The sequence below is a fragment of the Episyrphus balteatus genome, chromosome 2 (genome assembly GCF_945859705.1).
Source record: "Episyrphus balteatus chromosome 2, idEpiBalt1.1, whole genome shotgun sequence".
In the NCBI taxonomy this organism is placed as follows: Eukaryota; Metazoa; Arthropoda; class Insecta; order Diptera; family Syrphidae; genus Episyrphus; species Episyrphus balteatus.
The window spans coordinates 6,514,709-6,537,736 of record NC_079135.1 but is presented as its reverse complement, the minus strand read 5'-3'; the positions used below and the strand labels follow the sequence as shown (position 1 = coordinate 6,537,736).

The window sequence follows — 23,028 nt, the reverse complement described above, 5'->3', positions numbered from 1 at the left end:
CGATTTGCCTTTTTATTATGTCAGCCACTTTGAATGGGCGGAAATCGCCCACAAAAATGAGCCGACAAATCGAGCCTCGCCTATTTAACGTGAGCAATCTGGCTACACTCTCATACATACATATCCTTGAGAGAGTTTTTGTGGGTCCTTTTCTTAAGGTTTTGCAAGCAAAAAATAACTTTCGGAAATTCGCCAAAAGGATTTCTTTTGGTTACACTTTAAAAAAGGACTCGTTGTCGTAATTTTTATCTTCGACATGATTCAAAAATGAAAAAATGGTAAAAAAAAGTTCCACTTGAAATTGAATTGGCAGTTTGGCCAATATCCAAAGGGAGTGAATTTTGTGCACTTGGTTTTTGTTGGTCCCGTGTCGGTGACAACGACGACGGTAAGGTTGCTTGCTGCGACCTCATCAAGGATCCTTTCTTCCGCAGACCGTGGCAGTATAAAGATGTACAAATTTATATTATCTCAAGTCCTGGGGGCAATTGTATTCATTCCGTGCAATGTGTGCATTTATATATTTTTTTTACCAACCACCCCCTGCCCACTTTTCTTCCCTCGAAATCATCAACGAAACAAGTTTTTCCTCTTCAACAAAAATGGCGACGTGGAAAATGGGGAGGACAACACGGACGACATCTAAAAAGGAAGATTGGAATTTATTTTGGCGTTGCACATGTCGCTTGCTCGGATGATGGGCCATAGAGGGGTGCAGTGGGGCTATTTGGGGGGAAAGAAAAAGATCGAATCGAATTGAATCCGCCACTCCGACAAGCGGCAAGTAGGTAGAGGAACATCACGAAGTTCGTTTTGGGGTGATGACAAGGTCGATGGGTTTCTTTTTGTACTTCTTGTGTCAGTTCTATTCTAACACACACACACAGGACATGGAAATTCAAAGACTTTTTTTTAAGATAAAATAAGACATCATGATAGAAGGAGGAATTTTGAGCACGTGACAGGAGTTTTTGGGATTTGTATTACCGAGAGCCATAGCAAAGTGGGGCACTTAAGTGCATCAAGCAGTTCGTATCCAATTTGTCATCTTCTAAACGATTCTGTAGATATGTAGGTACTCTTGTATATGTGCTGGAAGGCTTTTAAGGCATTTTATGATACAATTTTGAGGATGTTGTTGGTCAGTGGCGTATCCAGAAAAAAATTTGGAGGGGGCTGGAAAATTTTTTCAATTTTTTTTTACCGACTTCCAAAAAGGAGGAGGTATTCAATTCGTCTGTTTTTTTTTTTTTTTTGTTACCTCATAACTTTGGATTGAGTGAATCAATTTTAATAATTCTTTTTGTATTGGCGGGGGGCTGCAATGTGGTCCCATTTCAACTTCGTTCAGTTCTGGCCATAGAAACTATTAGAAAAACCATAAAACCTAGTTTTGATCCATGGAAGTCGGTTTTGTTTTTTGATAAAAATGATTATTTTTATTTCTTTTATCTACAAAACAATAAAATATAAGTTTTGATAATATTTTGTCAAAAAATTGCAGATTCATTGAAAAAGGCACCAAATTCACGAACAGAATTCGATAAAAAAAAATTTAAATGAGTGAGAAAATACAGAACACCTTATTTCACTTTCGGCAAGTGAATGCAGGACGTGAAAGTCTCAAAAACTAATTTTCATTGAAAGTCTTATTATTGATGTTTAATGTTGACCATTAAGATTTTGAGATATAAAAAAAAATTTTTTTCCAATATCTTTGAGAAAAAGATTATTTTTGAAAAAAAGTAAATATAAGGTACTCAAGACAATAAAATACGGCTTGATTCCATAAGAAGCTTCGCAAAATTTAACGGTAATGTAATTCGACGTCAAAATACCAAAAAAATAATTTGAAGCATTCTGAATTGGACTAAAATCCTTAAAAGAATGATCTCAACCCTCAAGGGCAACTAAGGCACTTACGCAAACAAACAGCCTTATTCTGCTATTCGATTCACGTGAAAGTCTAAAATAAGAAGCGTTTAAAAGGTAGTTAAAATTAAATTTAGACAATTTATTTTTCTTTAGAATTTCTAAAACAGACGGGAACAACACTTTGCTATCGAAAGTTAGAAGTTTTTCAAAGCCAATTTGACATGATTAAGAAAGGGAATCTTTCAATTCACGTGAATCGAATAGCAGAATAGGGCTGAAACACAAACAACCATTTCAGAATTTGGAGGGGGCTCGATCATTCAAGATTCAGTTAACCATGTAGATTATGATGAATTCAGCTAAATAATAACATGATTTTGGAGGCTTGGGGGGGGCTTGAGCCCCCTGAGCCCCCCCCTCAATACGCCACTGTTGTTGGTATATTATCTGGAATGATATTTGCCTAAAACGATGATATTTATAAGATTATTCATAAATGAAAGTGATAGATCTTAAGAGAATGGTGCGTAATTTGCACCCAAAACAGGTATAATCATCAAAAACAGAGATTTATCAAAGATCAATAAAGGAACCTTGTTTTGAGTGTTGTTCGAAAGGACATTCAATTAAGATGTCAATTTGGTCTTTGTAATTTTGATTCATAATTAAATAAAATGCAAAACTGGGTCACAAATAATTGCTTTATAGGTTCGTAGTACTTAAATTGCTATAAAAAAAACAGAATCCTTAAATTCACAGGTCTGTTTTTGAAATACAAATTTTCAACAACAAAAAAATCACTCTAATTTGCTTTTATCTATCAAAAGTATTATATTTTTGATTCATATAACAGCCTTTTAAAAGCTTGTATTTAAAATTTTGTGTAAGTTAATGCCCTCATCTGTGAAAAATTCTCTCTCCCTAGTTTAGTTTTAGAGAATTTTTTAATTAGTTTGGGGTTTTTTAATCCTAAGAAAATCTTTGTTAAAAAAAAAAAAATTTGGGAAAATATTGATATTGATGTGCGAGTGTTCGAAAAAGGGGAAAACCAGTTTTTTGAAATTTTTTGCCATTCCATCCATTATTATCCAGTTTATCTCGTTGAAGAAGCAATATTTTTTCTTGAAACTAGGTAAGTCTTAAGGGCTTATGATAAAGTTGAAGTTCTGGAAGTTTCAAGAAAAACTAATTCAAAATTGCTAGACATATTCTTTGTAGAGGAGTTAAATACAAGTATTTTTTACTACCAGAGAGGGGTCGATCTCCCCCCGTTTAAGAGAAAAAAATATTTAAAAACGACGGCAACACTCACAGTTATGAATGATACCTTTTTCAAAAGCTAACGTTATATACTGAATTCTTATTTTTAAATCAAGTTATTATAATAAAAAATTTTTGAAATAATCGATTTCAAAGTCAAAATTTGAGGAAAAAAGTTAAAAAAAACACTCAGAATACTATTTTTTTTAAAGACTGTGGATGTCAATACAAAATTGATTGATAAATCCAACAAAATTGATTCTTTTACGATCACTAAAAACCATATGTTCCTATGCCTTCTAGTTTTTGAGAAAATTGAAACATAAGGAAACAACTTTTTTATCAGATTTTTGCAACCAACAAAAACGGTTTTTGAAATTTAACACATAGAGTTAGTTGGAATCTTAAGGTGCCTGAAAAACAAAAATTAGATACCCCTGTAAGTATTAAGTTAGCACTGGTGGTGCAGGGAATTTAATTACACCCAAACATCAAGAATTTGAGTCTAAAAATTTCGAAAATTATTTTTAGAAAACAAGAATAAAGACCATTTAATACACCGGTTAATGGCAAAAAAAAATCCACACAAAAAACGTTTCAAATTAACATTACAATCCTTATAATTTTGTTTTTGATTCTTTCCATAGTAGTTATTTTTCTGGAAGGCTAGTTCGAAAATGAACAGCCACTTAAAATGCAAAAGGAAAGCTAATATATCAAGCTTTAAAATTTATATGGATTATCAATGAAATAATGCGGAATAATTTTAAATTATCTCCATTTAGTGTAAAAATTAACTTAAAAACAAGATTTTTCAACTTTTAAGCAAAATAGCAAAGTATTGAACATCATATGAAATGAGATTTTACTAAAATTGATATGCTCCTGTATTATATTTAATAAAAATCTCACAAAATTTTCAATAACAAATTAAAAAACACTTAAAAAACCATAGTAATCAAAGCACCTTTAAACCTCAATTTTACCTCAAAAAATCACAAATTCTAACTTTAAGATCAGTTATTTTTTGTTTGCATTATCTCCACCCAAAAATTTAATCACACTTATTTAGTACCTATTCAATTTTCAATTCAATTTCACATAAAACCGGCTTTTGAATAGATTCTTGCAAGTGATTTTTTTAATTAAATTCCACTAGATGAGCGATTGTCACACTGTGCTCCAGTAGCCGACCACCTGTTCTTTTGAATGTCTCTCCTAAAGTTAAAAAATTCTTATTATTCTTGTTAGTTAGTCTTCTTCGAAAAAATAGCTTTTTGTGTCGTGATCCAATCGGGTAAGGTTTTTTTATAGGATTTAAGAAATTCGTACTTTTTTACAAAAACTTATGTATATAAATTATTTTTGGGAACAATTATAAACTATTTTTAATTTCATCGAAAAAGAAATAAATAAAGTATATTTTACTTCAAGAATTATTCGAAAATAATTATATATGACGTTTCTGTGCTTTATTTTATTAGAAAAAATATCTTAAGGGGTCGGCTACTAGCTATACTAGCTACACTATAAAGCAACTTTGTTCGATATTGCAATTAAATCAAGTACAATGCTTAATAATATGTACATGTTATTATAAAGAGCAGTTATTCATTTAAGTTGATTTCAATTGATTATTATGAATAATAGCTAGAAAAATCATAAAGTACGTTACAATACAAACGCGCAAAATGATTTTAATTTCCAACAGTCCAGTTTTTGATAGATAAGATATTAACATTCCTCTTTTATATAAAACATTTTAAGGCTTACAAAAAAGTAGGTATTCAAGTTAGTAAAAAATTCAATCAAAGATTGATTGCAATACAAAGAAGAGGAACCAAGAAAATTTCCAGGTGTAATTTGTAGTGATTTTTTAATGATTCAAAAAAAAAACCATACGCTCGTCATAGAGCTCAAAGAACGTACATTCAATTTTGTATCGTTACCAAAGCATCCATCAATTTTATTTTGATGTGAATTTTCTTGTTTTAAATACTTAAAAATGATGGAAAACATTTTTTGGCACCAAAAAAAACAGTTAGTTTTAGTTCAAATCATATTTTACCTTAATTTTTGTCACACATCCTTGCAAAAGAATGATGAAAAGTCGGTTTCATTGCCATACATCTACTTAAAACTCTGTTGTTTTGCTTAAGTTGACATCCCAATTTATATAAAAGCAACACATACAAAATTGCAATTTTGTTTGTTTCTTTTTTGGAAAATTTTTTTCATCCAAAATAACAGGGTGTCCCAAAAGTAATGGATCAAACGAAATATGCTGATAGGCCAACTTAAGGGCTCTAAGAATTTGGTAACTTATTCATCCCAAATCCTTACGGTTTTCGATTTAATGCATTTTTTGTGAAATTTCATAAAATTCCTACTTTGCAACAGTATTTTGCTTCCTTCGCCCCCAATTGATTTTTGTTTTTTTTTTTATTCTTTCACTAAAACATTGTCCAACAATAAGAAACAATTAATTAATCAAAACATTTTTTATTTCATACGCCATTTTGCTGCAAGTTAATTAACAGTTCCAAGTTTTTTCAAAACTCAATTTTTTACATTTATTTCAGAGCAGCACACCGAAAAAAATTTGTGTGGTGTGACACTGGTTTATTACTTTAAAAACTTGTCAGGATATTGCAGTTTTCAAAAAGGTTTCCAAAGTTGAAGTTAGATCGAAAAATATTACAATTTTAATTCAAAAAAACAGGGGTTTTCAGAGCAAAAATCCAAACAAAAATAACACATTTTCTCGAACTGTTGTTTGTTTATTTCTCTTTGAACAAAAGCCTCTATTTTTGTTTGTATTTTTGCTCTGAAAACCCCTGTATTTTTGAATTAAAATTGTAATATTTTTCGATCTAACTTCAACTTTGGAAACCTTTTTGAAAACTGCAATATCGGGACAAGTTTTTAAAGTAATAAACCAGTGTCACACCACACAAATTTTTTTCGGTGTGCTGCTCTGAAATAAATGTAAAAAATTGAGTTTTGAAAAAACTTGGAACTTATTGTTGGAGAATGTTTTAGTGAAAGAATAAAAAAAAAAACAAAAATCAATTGGGGGCAAAGGAAGCAAAATACTGTTGCAAAGTAGGAATTTTTCGAAATTTCACAAAAAATGCCTTAAATCGAAAACCGTAAATACAATTTGGGATGAACAAGTTACCAAATTCTGAGAGCCCTTAAGTTGGCCTATCAGAATATTTCGTTTGATGCATTACTTTTGGGACACCCTGTATATCAAATTCTCAAAACAAAAATCAGCAAGGAGATTAGTAACCTACACACCAAACATCGGAGGAAAAAAATGTTGACACCGAAAGTATCTTTTTTTTTTTAAATATTTTAACCTTTGGTTCAGAAGGTATATAGGTAAAAAAGTTGAGTCCTATGTGCAAACGTAATCTATGACAACCTCCCAACAAAAAAAAAAAAACTCATTAATTTAATTAAATTTTCTACATCAGCCTGTTGAAATCAAATTCACGTTCATAACCGACCATATGTCGCACATATTCATCTTTTTTTTTCTCTCCAGAATCTTTTGCTAAAGTAAAAGCTATGCATACAGAGTTATGCAAAGCATTTCATTTATCAGTGTTGACAAAGAAACAAAATAAAAAAAAAAAACACAAATCCTCCATTAGAGTGTGCGAATGTTTGCGTGTGTAAGTGTAGGTGGAATATGGTATTTGAAGTAGGTGTAATCTCTTTATATTCCCAACCCAATGCCACCTTTCAGTATTTGGTGTCAACAAAAATGCCCAGGATTCGGTGTATTCGGTTCAGATTCATAAAAGGTATTCTCATTCATTCATTCCTCTCGCGCTAGCTCTGGCTGTGTTGTCCCTGATGATGTTTCCCTGGTACTCTAGTACACTGTCACTGTGACTTGCAGTAGTAGTTGTTGTTGTTGGAATGATGTGTTCAATTCTCTTGTGGATACACAAACCATCCAACAGGCTTTTTGTATTAGCACCATCCATATGGACCCGGCTGGATGCGTAATTGGGTGGATGGATAAAAATGTTGGCAAAAAAAAAAAGAAATGTACACTCTCGCAGAAGAGTGTTTTGAGTAGGGAAAGTAATTGAGTGTTTGGTATTCTGTAACAAACAGTAAACAAAATGGAAGACATAAGATATGTTTTTGAATGTGAAGTGAATTTAAAAAAAAAAAATATTTGATATTCAAGAAGAAAATGCCGTCAATTTTTTTAACAAATACTAACCGTTAACCTATTGAATCTACGAGGAAATAAAGGGAAGGACGGAATAAAGTTTCGTTTAAGGGATTTTGTTTTTTTTTTTTTTAATTCTGATTGATATTAAGTTTCGGATTAATTCTTAATTCACAGCTGATTTTTTTTCCAATGACCAAACTGGTTACTTTTCAATATTTTTGACTATCTACATAATTTAAAAAATATATACTAATTTTGTTACTTAAGAAACATAATAAGCATTTTCCTTAACCGTCTAAAATAAAATGACTAAAATAAGTTCTTTCAAAAATTGGTGATGGAAAGGCTTAGTGAAATATTAGGAAAAAAAATGCCTAAGTGGCGATTTCAAAAACAAAAAACAAAAGTTGAATTGAATTTGTGAGGAATTATTATTTTTAAACTCTAGAAAAAAACATTTATATTCTGCTCATTTTTAATATCTTGTTCAAACTGTTGACAAGGTTATGGAACAAGAACGGCTTTTTATAGAGTACGAAATAATTAAGAAATTTTGGAGCTCAACAAAAATTAAGCTTGTGTTCCAGAAGGGAGTCTTCTAAAATCATTTCTATAACTGCTTTGGAAATGGAAAGAGCACAAACATTTTATATTTTAATTCACCTGAATAAATCATCTGCACAGTTTGGTATGGTAATAGTATGTTTGAGGTAGTTGTCCTTTTGCAAGTGAAAATCGTCTGAGTTATGACCAACCATTTTTTTTGCTTTTACTTTGTCGAAAGAGGTCAAAAGTTGCGTGTTAACGCTTCGAAATATGATCTTGCTAGAACATGACTTTTCGGGATCTACCATCAGTCTCTATGAAATAAAAATAGGGTACTTATATAATCGCTGGTAGAGGCTCAAAATTTATCTTCAAATTAAAAAAGTACATCATTGGAATTTTCAAGTCAATTCGCAAATTTTGACACCTATCTTGATAAAAGATGTAGACTCATTAGTAAAATTAATTTTCAGAATTTATTCCTAAAAAATACAACTTTTGGGACCCCTTTCGAAAAGAAATTGGTGTTTTATTTTATGTTTTAACTAAAGTTTCAGTGAACAGACGATTTTGAAGAGATTTTTACTGTTTCTGTTTTATTTTCGGGATTTTGGCTTTTTTGGATTTTGGGTTTTCGGGATTTTGGTTTTTTGGGATTCTGAGTTTTCGGGATTTTGGATTTTAGGGATTCTGGATTTTCTGTATTTTTGATATTCTGAGTTTTCTGGATTCAAATTTCCTGGATTTTGTCCGTCTACCTTAATATTCATATTAAGATACTATTCGTAAATATACTACTTCGATAGATAAAAATCTTTACAAATCTCAAATTTCGACTCACCATATCTTGGAGCAACAATAAGAAATTAAAGGTTATCAATTTTTTTAAATACTATGTATTACTGAAGGAGATTTTAAAAGTGTTCCCATTGTACTGAATTAAATTATTCCATTTTCAAATTAAAGTACTTAACTAAGTAAGTGTTAGAATTCACTATTTACCTACCTAATTTTTTTAATTTTTCATAATAACTAACCAAAAAAAAAAAACAGTAACTTTTCCTAGTTTTTAGGACTTGGCATATATTTTCAGTGCTTGTTAAGTACTTACTCTGTCATGTGTTACCCTTTTTTTTTGTATTTTCACGTCAAATTAATGCTACTCTTTGATGTTGTGCATTAACCAAAAAGAAAGCATTGCCTGTCACTTTTATATCCGCAATAAAACCATCATTATACATATATCACCGCTGTTGGCGTGTATCTTCATGGTGGTATGCACTCTGTGATGTGCACTCTTTTTGACACATGAAATCTGTATACGAGCATACTATATGAAGGTGCAAACGAATTTAAACATTTTAAATTGTGACGATGACGAATTTTAATTTACAACACAGCACAACACAGAGAGATGCACATCAGAAAATTGGGTAAATTACAGTGCATAAATAAGGACATACGAGAGTAGATAGACAGTGAGTGGAAAATCATATGATGAGGCCTTAAAAAAAGGGGGGTTTTTTTTGAGTACATTCAAACATACACACAAACGTAAACATGGTGGATAAACGAGTGTATCTCGCAAAGTATGCAATTTATTTATATTTCCTTGCATTCTTTTGTGCGTTTTACTATTTTTTTTTTTTTTTTGTATTTTTTTGTTTTAATGGAAACATTTCCAGTGGTTTTCCTCCTGACTTTTCTTTTCGGATGATTTTATTTAATGGAAGCAATTTTATTTTTTTTTTTGTTTTATTTTTAATTAATTTATCAGATGATCCTTATCATAATACAGGAAAAAATGTATATTGGTTTTAAAGTGGAGTAATTCAATTATAAATTTAACACTTAAAATTATATTTCAATGGCTATAGGAAAATTGTTATGTAATTAACAATGTAATAAGCCAACAACATTTTTGTTGAAATATATAAAATAATGGCAGTACAAATAAAGTTTACAACATAATATCTGCTTTCATTTAACATCTCAATCTCAAAAAATCGAAAAATATTTACCAATTATACAGCCAATTATGTAAACTTTCATCGAAATAGGTCACTATGGCGTATGTGTAATTTTTTTTTTTTTTTTGTAAATCCTTTGGATTTATTAAATATTGGCTATCAGTGACTATTTAATGAAATGAATTAATTGTTTTATGAACTTTCCTTCTATATTGTATATTCGTTTATGGTCACCCTTACTCTGTGGTAAATTTTTGGTAAACCAATATTTTTACTTGAAAATTTTGATCCCACATTTTTTGTTCAAAGAGCAATAAAAAAGCACTTTAATATGGTTTAATGCTTTCTATAAAATAATTCGAAACTACAAGGACAATGTAATTTATGTAACTGACACCGAAGACGAGGAAAAATATCGATAAAAAAAGGTATTGCTCAAGAACAACACAACACAAAGTAGAAAAAAAAATATAAGAATTATCGTGACAATTAAGGATAGAAATGGCTATAGAAGAAGAAAGAATGCAGAGGTTTTTCAATAAAAATGAAATAAAGTGGATTGGGAAATGACACTCTTAATGAGGATATTTTTCTGTTGTTGTTGTTCTGTTTTTGTTTCTATTCATGAGATGCTTGTGGAGCTTAATTATTATGTGGCTTTGTTGCACAATACTCGTGTCGTCGTCGTAGTAAGTATAAACTCAAATCAACGTGAATGTATCCTGGTTTCATATGGATGCAGCACGTCTCTCTTATGGATGATGGTGATGTCCTCCCATATCCCGATCCCGATCCCCATCATCATCATCCAGCAGAGAGGAGTAAAAGTAAGTGTGGTCAATGTGAAACTAATGCCAGTGGAAAGTTCTAAACTGATATGCATTTAGATTGCATTAATTTAAATGAGAGTATGTGAGAGTGTTGGAAACAGGAGAGAAAGAGAGAGAAAGTGTGGGTAGAAGGAGAGAGAGAATAAAGGTGGTTTTTGGTTAATGCAGCCGAGATAACCGGATGAAATTCGGTTTTTGGCGAGGGGGATTTTCAAGTGTGCTGCGGTAAGTTCAAAGGTACCAAGAGACCCATATACCTCGTTTATATATATCTTCCATGCCTCTGCTGCATCTGGTGTGGTGTTTTGCAGCCTTAGAATTAATGAGCGTGCTAATATTGTCTCGATTTGTGGAAAATTACAAGCGATTTGTGGGTAAAATGAAATTATAGAGAGTGAATATATGTTGTTCTATGTATCTCTTCTAGAAGTTTGTGGTATTTGTGCAATGGACTTTCTATATACATCTTAATAACCAAATATATATATTTATTCTTCCCTCCTTCCCATTTTCATTTTATTATTATTTAGTTTCAAGAAGGAAGATGTTGCTTATTTTGTATGAAGTTTGTGGTTTTGCAATAATATTTACCTTTTGCTTTTGCAAATTTGCATTTGCTTTTTGAAACAAGGTGTGGAAATTATTTGCATTATTATCCTTGAATTTCGGTAGGTATCTTCTTTCGAATTCAAAAATAATTATAAGATGTTATTTGCATAAAATGTATGTATTTTGCAATTATTAGGAAGATTTCTAAGGTTTGCTTGGTCAGAATATAACCTCTTTCAAGAATATTGTTTTGATTTCTTTTTTTTTTCATTTAGATTATATTTTTAATTTGTGATACTTTTTATTTTTTTGGACCTAGAGGAGGATAGAAACTTAATAGCAGAAACTAGATTCAACCTTTTGCAAACTGAATTCTAATTTTTCAAATGAAACTTTTTGTTTTTTAAACCAAATTCACTTGTTTGCAAATCAAATTCACCTTCTGAAAATTATGTCATCGAATTTATCAATATATTCTTTCTGCTTCACATTCATTCACTCTGAATGCAAACTGAACTACTATTGCAAATAAAATTCATTGTTTTGCAAATCAATTTGACGCTTTTGCAAATCAAATTCACCTTCTGTAAAATTAAATCCTCCAGTTTATCAATTTATTCTTTTTAAATTCACATTAATTCACTCTTTCGCAAACTTAATTCACCTATTTTCAATTACAATTAATTGTATTACAAACCAAATTAACCCTTTTGCAAATCAAATTCACCTCATGAAAATCAATTCCTGCATCAGCTGCTATGAAGAAACTATTCAACTTGGTCGACACCTCATCTTCAAATCAACCAAACCAAAGCTTTAGACTTATTGAAACCAAAATGTTTTATCTAAACTTTTCAAGAAACCATTTAGATATTGTTCTGACAATGAAAAAACCATAAAACGAGCATCAAATCGTTGGCTTGGCAACAATTTCACCTGAATTACAAAAAAAAGTTTTTAATGGGTTTCTTTCAACGAAGTTTCATTGCACTTTTGATATTTCTTCTACATTATAAAAGTCAACACCTTCTTTAAGCTTTCACTCATGCACAAATAGAACCCTGCTGGAAGCCAAAGTACCTACCATTGAATTTCTTCTATTTGTTAAGTACTTTTTCTAACAACTGTCAGTCACACTAGATAGAATAATATTAAACGCAATTATTCAAAATGTAATGTAAAATTAAACATATATTTTACTACACACACACAAACAGATACAATCAAATACAAGAACTAAGCACAGAGAAAATGAAAACTCCTTGCATATAGATCATCCTTTTTTTTGCCTCTAATATGAAAGCGGAATCCTCCTGATGGTAACATTTATTCCCCCCAAAGTGCCGGCAGCATATAGGTATATGCGCCATCTAAATATATCCACAACCCACATTATATCCTTCAACCAACAACAACAACAGCAACAAGGCAGCATCCCGAGCCCGCTTAAAAAGAAGGGAATATTACACATCCTTCGCATTTCTCAGGATATTGATCGGCGAATGTAACATGCGAATTTATTGCTTATTTTATCTCTGTAGCAACGAGTTTTCTTCTCTCTCTCAGATTATTGTGATGGTTAGAAGATGCTGTTGAAGATGCTATTTTGTTGTTGTTCTTGGGAGGAAAATCCAAAAGAGATATAGGTGGCTTTACCTTCATATACGAGTAGAGTAAGTGTGTGAATCTTCTTCAAGATGGATATAAAGGCAAAAAAAGGACATGGAGCTCTTCTGCTGGGGGGAAAAGATTGCATTAAGAAGTTCTTTCTCGCTTCAGGTAGACAGTTAGATACACACATAAATAATTTCAAAGTATAGCTCTACAACAAAATAAATGAGGGTTGAAAAATGTTATTGCTTTTTCTGTTTACGTGTGTGTGTAAATGAGTGTGTATGTTTCTGTTTCAAAGTTTCTTTTATCCTCAAGCTTATACAAGAAATAAGTACAAAAAAAAACGCATCCTTTTAGCATTTTGTTGTGTTTTTTTTTTTTCTCTTTTTTTGTTGTTGCTCACACATCAGGAAATTAGATGTAGGTCCTTAATAAAGCGGAATTTACAAAGCGGGTGCTCAAGCTCATATATGCTCATGCTCAACAAGGGGGAAAGGAGTACATTGTTATCTGCTAACTTTAGACATTTCGAATAACTCAGCCTGAAGTTGTTTCATTAAGTTTTTTTTTACATATAACGTATTTAATTATATGACCACAAAAAACCTATGTGATGTGGTTTTTTCTGCAGGATTTTAATGGAAAGGTGAATTTTCGCAGAATGATTGTTAAGGAATTTTAAGTTTTTTTTTACTTCGATGGAAAATTAAATTTTCCACAAAAAGCTATTTAGGAAATTTTTAAACTCAAGTGATTTTTCCACTTGTATCGAAAATACCGAAAAACAATCTTCCTTAAAAATTTTTATACGATGCTGGGTAGCAGAGGTGCTTAAACAGTTTTTTTTTCACGGAAAAAATGAGAAACCACTCAAATAAGAAAGGAAGGTAAAGACTGACTAAACTTAAGAATTAAGAATTACTTCGTAGAGACAGGTACACAAGGTCTGTGCCAAATTGGATATGAGTCCGCAAGGATCAATCCTCAGAATCACTCTTATCTTGGTTCCAGGTGACAGTGGTCTTAAAGGCAACAAAAAGACGGATGAACTGGGCAGGCAAGAATCGGCCCCTTCATAAATCACTGGGCCAAAGCAAATAATAGGTGGTACAGCTAGACTAACTACACTATGAAAATCTGACCGCCTATTAGAAATAATTTGGAATTTAGAAAAGAAGTATTTAGATACACCTTCAAGACAGCTGACATAATGGACTATTCGCAAATATCGAACAAGAGATATCACAATTAGGTACTAAAACAACGCACACGATTTTATTCTTTAACATTATTTTCATCCCTTCTTTGACTATAAATTTTGATACTCTTTTGGTGCCATTAAACTTTGAATAGCAAATAATGATCTTTTCAACACTCTATCTACAATATTTACCAAATTCTACCTGGTGTACTCAATGTTTTACAGTTTGGTAAAGGATCCTTTTTTTTCTGAAAATTTTCATTTCTATCTTTTAAAATTCACATTCAGTTTGTGTAAGAAAATGCATAAGATATTCATCAAAATAACGGTAAAGCATACTTACCTGGCGTAGGGGTTACCGTGATCATGAAGGCGGTTCCCCCGGAGCGAGACTTGGCCATTGCACATTCGGTTGAGTTGACCTCTGCGATTGTTCCTAATGTGAATAACTCGTGCGTGTAATTTTTGGTAGCCGGGGATGGCGTTCGCGCCGCCCCGACATTTATTAAATATCAGTTTTTTAACAAATGAATAAGTAGAGCAAATAAAATAGATAATGGAATTTATTACTTTTGTCTTGATCAGCTACGTGGAAAAAGAAGCCATTGCACATGGAAGTTGAAAACAAGTTGCAGCTGCAAAGAATTGACAAAATTCAAAATAAAAAAAGGAAAGAATTTGAGTTTTACTTGTTAAATAGAAGTGTTTCGTCAATATCTATAGAATTCATACATTTTTACCGAGGGTTTAGTTTCAAAATTTCAATAGACATGGCACTATTAGGTCTCATAAATCGGGATCGGAAACAAACAAAATAAAGCCATTAACCTTTCCTTGTGGAACTTCTACATTTATTTCCTTGAGAAACCCTAAAAATTCCTTTGCCGAACCCAACGTAGGTTTTTCTTCAAAACTTGCTTCCTTCCTCTTCTAAATGTACACCATCATCATTTTGTCAAACCTTTCATTTCACATTGAATTTAAGTTTAATGTTAGAAAGGTAGGTATGCCAATAATAAAGCCTACATAGTACAGCTAAATTTACACAAATAATTTTAACAAAAGCCTTTCCCCTCTTACAAAAATGTCCTAAATGTATTTGACATTCCTTTGAAACTTCGCAATAATCCTTCTGTCCAAAAAAAGGTCTATTCGAAAAACGATATATGATGTTGATCCTTTTGTACGTTAACAAAATATTTAAACTCCCTTAAGGTAAGTTACAAGGTCAGACACCCTTAGGTTATAAGCAAAAATATTTTATACTCTATCAAAATTTTCTATATGGAATGAGAATCTCACACATATCAGACTTTATCTATGTTCAAGCAGAGACTTTCAAAAACCCCTACAACACATCCCCAAAAATGTTCAGTTAACAAAACAGAAGAGATATTTTAACTCCTTGCACCTTAATTATATTCGAAAATGGGATGAGAATGAAGATAGCAATCATAAAAGCCCCCAATGAATACCTATCTCCTTCTAATATACCTTTTTCTATAGAACTGCATGACTATGGTTTTCCAATAAAGCCCTCAGTTAGGTGGTACAATGTTCTTTACACCACCAAGTTCCTACCTTTCCTAATAAATCAATCTTTCCTAAAAGCATTTTATGGCCGTGGCCACTTGGCACTTGAGACTTCCCGACTTATCCTGGGCTCTGTTACGGATAGCTATAAAGCCTCTCTGCACAGAAGGAACACTGCTACAATGCATCCTTTTTGCATTTATGTGATAACCATGAGGATAGGACAAACGACAACGACGACGACGGGAACTATATCAAAATATTAAATCAGCCTTAACCAGGGGCGTTAATAAATCCATCATCATTACCGCTTATAGTGGAGCTCTGTGTACATGGATCCTAGCATCATCCTTTAGTTTCTTTTTTTTTTTTTTTGCTGAAAAATAAGGACCTGGGAGCCGAAAAAAAAATGGGGAGGGATAAAGAGATAAATGCAAAGAACGAGAGACAAGGCACACAACCGGAAAATGTTTATTAATGAAAATCAAGGACTCTCCCGCCAGCCAGGGCAGCTTGTTGTCATCCTTCTTCCCTTGGCGAGATTCCGGAACTCCATTCTGATCCCAGTGCAGTTTATCTATTGTATGTCCTTTCAACGTTTCGTTTTCGATATGATTTTCTTCTCGTTGTGGTTTCTCCTTCTTTTTCGTTTGATAGATTTTCTCTATTTTCCTATTTTTTGTGTTCACTTTCTGTCTGTCTGGAGGAAATGAAAAGGTAGTGTGCACTAAGGACATCCGGTTTGTATGAGGGGGCGACGGTGGATAAGGTTAGGCAAAGAATTTCTCAAGTAAACAAAAATATTCATGTGCGCCAGTGTCATAATGCCATATCCCAGTCATGCAATTTTTCTTTAACATTTGTGCCTTCCTTCATTTTTTTTTTTTTGTATTTCTTTATTTCCTGAGTTTTCTTTTTATGCAATTTTGTTATTTTTCCACACAGAGAGGAAGAACACAAGGACAAAGGAAGTTTTCAATAATTACAAAACAAAAAAATCTACCTTTCTCACAATAAAATTATTTTTGGGCGCATGTCCTTGCCAATTTGTGTATCCTAAATGTTGTTATGTTGCTTCATATTTTTAAGCAAGCAACATGAAAATGTTGTTAGATAAATTATGTTGAGCAATAAGGTCAAGCTATAGATAATGTTGCAGGTAATGTTATGATTCCTGAGAAACCACAGGCCTTCAAACTGTTTGACTCTTAGGTTGGAAGCAAAATGTGAAGTATTAGTATTGAAATTTTTGTTTAAATTAAGATATACATATGACTATCTTAGCCTTTAAGAATTTATTGAATAATTTTGTTCAACTTTAATTTACTAATGTTTTTGTTTTCCCTCTTTCATTCCAGGTAAGTCGTCTCGTTAAATCAACTTAAAAACATGAACGATAAGGTAAATTTAATGTTTTATGAAAAAAAAGGAATCAAATCTAAAAAAAAGTAAAATGAGAACAAAATTTCAGTTAAAGCCTGGTACGCTGCTCGCGCTAAATTTTAGCTCCCATACAAATTATCGAAAAATTTTATCTGAGCTAAAATGGATCCCATACAAATTATCGATAACTTGTATGGGAATTTTATCTCGGCTAAAATTAAGCGCGAGCAGCGTACCAGGCTTAATGCGACAAAACCCACAAAAAAAAAAAACATATAAAATGCGTATAATGTAATTTATCCTATTGTTATTTTGGGAATTTTTTTTTTTATTCAAAGCGAACTTTTCCTTAATGCAACAAATATTTTGTATGTAATCTAGAATGGTTTAACCTTTTATTCAAGTGTTTGGAAGAAATCGTTAACATAACTTTGGAATTTAAAAACTACGAGTTAAAATAATGTAACATCTAGAGCTAAAAAAAAATGAGAAGGTGTCTTACGATAAGTCAACCAATCAGTCCAACAGAGTTCCATCGGGATGAAACGCCAAAAAAAAAATAAAAAAAGACTATTAATATGTAGGTATATAATTTTACAAGGTCTAATTAATGTAGAGTCTTCTACTTTGCTGATTTGTTATAGTAGTTTATAGAATTTGTATTATAAAACGAATTATTGTTTAGAAACTGGTTTTGATTTGCTGTTTTTCGTGGGAATATAGTCAAAAATTGTTCTACCCACTACCCATATGGAAGCGCTTTTTATTAGATTGGCTTTGCATAGTACTGAAAGCGAGCATCTGGTTTTGGGAAATTATTGTCTAAGACTAAGCCAGAGTTGTAAAAGATTGCAATGTTTTTTGAATGCAATCTTTAATGACTTCAATCAAAAGATTGCATTCATTGACTTACACTTGAGACTTAGAATTCAAATTTTGCAATCACCAATCATTCAATCAAATTCATCCTTGAACTAAAAAAATGTTAAAATTATTGTGAAATCCATACATTTGGTGTGGTTGTGACAAAAGATTGCAAAAAGAATGCAAAAGAATGCAAAAGAATTCAAAAGAATGCAAAAGAATGCAAAAGAATTCAAAAGAATGCAAATGAATGCAAAAGACTGCCAAGGAATGCAAAGACTGCCAAGGAATGGAAAGATTGCAAAAAGAATGCAAAGACTGCATGCAGTCCCAAAAGACTGCAATCATTTGAATGCAGTCAATTTTTTTTTTTTTTTTTTTTTTTTGTCCGTGGGTAGGTGTTGAAATCTTCAAAAGATTCTATGAGGACCGGAAAACGCGTGCTCATAGATATGTGGGACTCTTAACCACTAAAACCACCTCCTCCTCCCGATTGCAACTAAGTTCAGATGGAACTTATCTAGCAATTTATCTTTCTCGAAGTTAAGTTACGTGTTGTAGGTAACTTTCCGATGAAAGTTCCTACTGATGATATTTAAAAATAAATAAATAACTTTTGTTTTAAATTAAATCATTAAGTAATGGTTTAAATTTTTGTTATCAAAAAAATATTTTAAAGGAAGTTAAATAAATAAAATCTCTAAAACATTTAAATTTATATTAATCAATGCCGATATTTCGAAATAAAGGAATTAAATTGAAAAATTTCACTGTACCAAATCGGAAGGTTTAGTCCTTCGCAAACGTCGTACTAAGTTTGTCTCGTCGAGAATTTCTAGTATTGTTCTATTAGTATGTTCGACTAACCGTTTTCGATGTTTTTGGGCAAACGTTTTTATTTCTTCGCGAACCGTGGGGATTCCAAGATCCCTGTGAAGATCTTCGTTTCTTATATACCACGGCGCATTTACAAATGATCTTAATAATTTATTTTCAAAAGTTTGTAATCTATTTAAATTTGTATCGCGTGTACAACCCCAGAGTTGAATACCGTATGTCCAGACAGGCTTTAGTACCTGCTTGTAAACTAATAATTTGTTTTCGATACTTAGTCTAGAATGTTGTCCTAGCAACCAGTACATTTCTCTCAATTTCATATTTAATTGATCACATTTATTTTTAACATGCGCTTTCCATTTTAATTTCGCGTCGAGAGTCATCCCGAGATATTTTGCCTCATTTGCAAATGGGACTTGAGTAGTATTAATAAAAACAGGTAGTCTATTTATTTTCTTATATGTAAAGTCCACGTGGACTGACTTAAATTCGTTAAGCGCTATTCGCCACGTTTTTGTCCATTCATTGACATTGTTAAGGGCATTTTGCAATTTACTTGTCGACTCGTTGATTGTTTTGCCTACTGCAAGTATTGCGGTATCATCAGCAAAAGTAGCTACAATTGTGTTTTCTGTTTGAGGTATATCGCGTGTGAATAGAAGGTACAAAATAGGACCTAAAACACTACCTTGTGGTACCCCAGCTACTATTTCCCTAAAGTCTGAGTAATCATTTCCGTGTCTGACGCGGAAAATTCTGTTCTCTAGATATTCTCTAAGAATGGTAAAGAGTCCTTCAGGTAGGACTTGTCTTAACTTGAATTTGAGGCCCTCGTGCCATACTTTGTCAAAAGCTTGAGATACATCTAAAAAGACCGCTGAACAAATTTTCTTTTCTTCGAGAGCTCTCTCAATGACATCGGTGATTCTATGCACTTGATCTATCGTTGAGTGCTTGTTTCTAAAACCGAACTGGTGTTCAGGTATAAGACCTTTTTCTTCTATTATTGGCTGAAGTCGCTGCAAAAATATTCTCTCGAAAACCTTCGATACTACAGGAAGCAGTGAAATGGGTCTGTATGATTTCTTTTCGTGTGATGGTTTGCCAGGTTTCAAGACCATTATTACTTCTGCGACTTTCCATTGATTTGGAATGTATTCTAACCTTAAAGTGGCATTCATTATATAGAGGAGATTTATTAAACCTTTCCGTGGGAGCATTTTAAGAATTTCCGCTGTAATTAAGTCGTATCCGGGTGCTTTTTTTGGCTTTAGCTTCTTAATTTCTTTTTTTAATTCGGCGAGTGTAACATTTCTTGTGATAAAGCTTTCACTTGACGTTAAATTCATATTTATACTATCATTCAATGCTTGCCCATTGAATGGTTTGAATGTGTCCTCTAGGTAATCAGCGAAAACGTTTGCTTTCTCTTTGTCGCTTCTTGCCCATGCATTTTGGTCTTTCATAATCGGAGGTGCTGGAAGCTTAGGTTTTTTCGTGGCTTTTATAGCTTTCCATAGAGAGTAGTTAGATTCTTTACCTGCCGTCAAATTTTCAAGGTAATTTTTAGCTTCGCGGTTCTTGAAATCTGATATCATTTTTTTAAGCAAATTACTTAAGCGATTTGAATTAGATTTGTGTTGAGGAGCACGAGTTTGTTGCCATTTTTTACGCGCTTTTCGCTTTTCTTTAAGTACGTCTTTTATCTCTTGGGGATATTTAGAATCTTTGTACCCTGAAATTTCTCTTTGGCAAGGGGTATTGTTCCATGCGGCTTTTTGAACAACATGCACAAAATTATCTACCGCTTTCTCAAGCTCAAGAGGTGTCTGTAGTGATACCCTTAATTCAACATTATCCTCAATATCTTTCTTAAAGCCTTCCCAGTTAGTTTTACCGTTTGTTAGTCTAGGTGGCATTTCAACTTTAACAAGACTTTCGCTGATTGTGAGTATAACGGGAGAGTGGTCTGAAAAAAGATCAAAGCATTCCGTTATTTTAATTTGATTTGACGGTATTCCCCTGACTATAAAGTAATCAATCAGGTCAGGTATTTTGGAGGTATCTGCCGGCCAATAAGTTGGTTTCCCAGTAGAATGAAAGTCACAATTGTTCTCCATACCGGCTTCGTATAACGCTCGGCCTTTTTGAGATATACATCTAGAACCCCAAAACGTGTGCTTTGCATTAAAGTCGCCGCCGATAATTAAAGTTGGTCTAAGTAATTTTAGCAAGTTTGAAAATTCATTTTTATCAATTTTGTACCGCGGAGGGCAGTATATAGATGAGATATTAAGTACATCATGCTTAGTTTCAACTTGCACACTTATAAGTTGCATCGATTCAAGCTCAAGCTTAAGGCCTGTCGAGTGTTTAACACAATCTTTTATGTATAATGATGCTCCGCCTCTTGCTTTGTTCGACGGATGAATTGCGTGGTAATCTAGAAAACCATTTATATTGAAATTTGATTCTTTTTTAACATGGGTTTCTGATATCAGACAAATGTCAATATCTTTTTCCCGCATAACCATTTCTAATTCTCCAAGTCTTTGCCATAATCCGTTGGCGTTCCATGTTATAATTTTAAGCTTTTCCATCATTTATATTTTGAATAGTGTTGGATAAAATAAAATCTTCGAGTTTAGAAAGCCTTTCAGACATAAATTTGTTAAGTTTTAACTGATCCTCAAATTTTGACAAAATTATAGCCAAGCATTGAGAGAATGCGACAGGTTCGGAATTATTTTTGATTACGGGTGAAGCCGCCATTTTAGCGTATGAGTTTCCATTACGTTTCTTTGGAGACGTGTTTGATGTTGTTGGCGTTTGATTTTCTTTACCAGTGGCGGGTTTTGTTGTATTTACCCTTTTAGGGGTCTTAGAAGTTTCGTTCTTTGTGGGTTTTCTTTGGGCATGAATTTTTTCTCGGCGTTTTTGTAGCTCTTTAGCTACTTCACAGCCTCTATAACTTGCCGGGTGACTTCCGTTGCAATTTATGCACTTCGCTGGACTCTTGCTATTTCCGGTGCAATCTGCGGTTAAGTGTTTTCCCGCGCATTTCACACACCTTGGTTCTTTTTTACAATAAGTTTGTGTGTGGTTGAACCCTTGACAGCGTCTACACTGAGGAACTTGTTTTGTATGTTTTTTTAGAGGTTCGATCTTAACTACGAGGCTAAGTATTCTTTTGATTTTGCAGTCAATTGATTGGGTAAAAAAAAAAATTGCAATCATTTCATGGAAAATGATTGGTGATTGCAAATTTTGAAGTCTAAGTCTCAAGTGTAAGTCAATGAATGCAATCTTTTGTTGGAATTGTGTAACTGAATGTTAAAGACTGCATTCACAAAAGATTGCATTCTTTTACAAGCCTGAGACTAACCCAAGGACTTCAAATTGAAAGATTGAAAATTGATCTATTATTTCAATGATGATTTTCAAAATCCAAATCTGCAAAAAAACTAAACACTTTATTAAGTACAAAAAGTTGATCGAAATGAAAACAAAAACAACAAACTTAAGTTTAACAACTAAAAAGAACTATAAAATAAAAGCTATATCGAAATCTACGTTTATTTTTGTTTCACCCTGTGTATCAGTTTTCTTGTTTTCTAATCACCAATCAACTAACTACGAGGCATTTAAATGTGGAACATGATTGCAGTTCTCGTAAGTCATACAGAAAACATTTTCGTACAAAAGCAAGAAAGAAGATTTCTGCTTTTGAAACAATAAAAATGTGCGCCGGATATTTAAGCTTAATGTAATAATTTTAACTTAAAATATTCAGTTCACAAAATTCAAGTACCTAGCTAGCCTCCATGAGAAAGTTATAGCCACGAAAAATCTGTTCAAATTCATATCAAATTCAGAGCAATTCTCATGTGTTCCACTCGTAACTTTAAATTGTCCCACTATTTTTTTGTACATAAAGACTGTTTGTTTTTACAACAATGAAATTGACATTCATTTAATAAATTAATTTTACTGTTATCACCTATGTATTGCATTTCTCTTGTTGCGAATTCATTTGCCAAAAAAGAAATTAGTTGTTCTGCATTTCACCCATTTACATTATCTGATCGATATACATTTTCTTTTTGGTCAGCATAAAATAATATTACTCCTATTCTCTGAAAGACCACAGTACACATAATACGGTAATATATTCCGAACGTTGTCAAAATTTGTTTGTCAAAAATGGGCACCAATCTGTCAGGTCGGCCTTTAATTTTTATATTTCAATCGCAGTAAACAGGAAATTTGTTTTTGTTTTAATTTATAAAATGTCATTTAAAAATATTATAAATTGAAAAATATCAAATTTTCTTCGTGTTTCATCGCGGAAAATGGTAAATAATTGTT

The 23,028-nt window shown here is 32.3% G+C and overlaps 1 protein-coding gene and 1 non-coding gene across 26 annotated transcripts in view; both read left to right on the top strand.

Annotated features, from left to right (window-relative positions):
* Positions 1–23,028, top strand: part of LOC129909002 (protein elav-like) — a 353,561-nt gene that overhangs the window by 90,172 nt on the left and 240,361 nt on the right. The gene's annotated exons all lie outside the window — the stretch shown is intronic.
* LOC129912852 (U1 spliceosomal RNA) lies at positions 14,379–14,542 on the top strand. Its single transcript, XR_008771947.1, has one exon. It is a non-coding gene; the product is annotated as a U1 spliceosomal RNA (small nuclear RNA).